The sequence below is a fragment of the Phalaenopsis equestris genome, unplaced genomic scaffold (genome assembly GCF_001263595.1).
Source record: "Phalaenopsis equestris unplaced genomic scaffold, ASM126359v1 Scaffold199490, whole genome shotgun sequence".
NCBI classification, from domain to species: domain Eukaryota; kingdom Viridiplantae; phylum Streptophyta; class Magnoliopsida; order Asparagales; family Orchidaceae; genus Phalaenopsis; species Phalaenopsis equestris.
Window position 1 is genome coordinate 99,896 of NW_018219362.1, and position 451 is coordinate 100,346.

Here is a 451-nt window from a genome sequence, read left to right on the forward strand (position 1 = left end):
ATGTTACTTCTCTTCGTTACTTCTCTTCTTTCTTCTGTAATGTGTACAACCTCTGGTTGACTAACATCTGGAGATGCTGACTACGGTATTTGTGATTGTCTTTGGATTACGGCCATAGCAGTCATAGCGGCGGTCACTTCTTCTATCTTTTTCTCCAATGAACTGACAAGTTCATCTTTTTGGAGAAGGGCTCTTTGCATTTCTTCAACGACATTTTCATCTCGTGAGGATGCAGAAGCTCTTGTTTCAACAACATGGATATTCATGAAGTCTTCTTCAAGATAATCCTGTAATCAAAGTCTTCATCTTCTGCACTTACAAAGATTCCATGTTCTCGAGCTAACTCATAGATCTCATCTCAAAGTTTTTCAACTTTCTCTTCAATTCATGATATATCACTTGCTCTTGGAGAACCTTGTGGGGTTTCCTTCTCCATTTCAATGGCAATAAT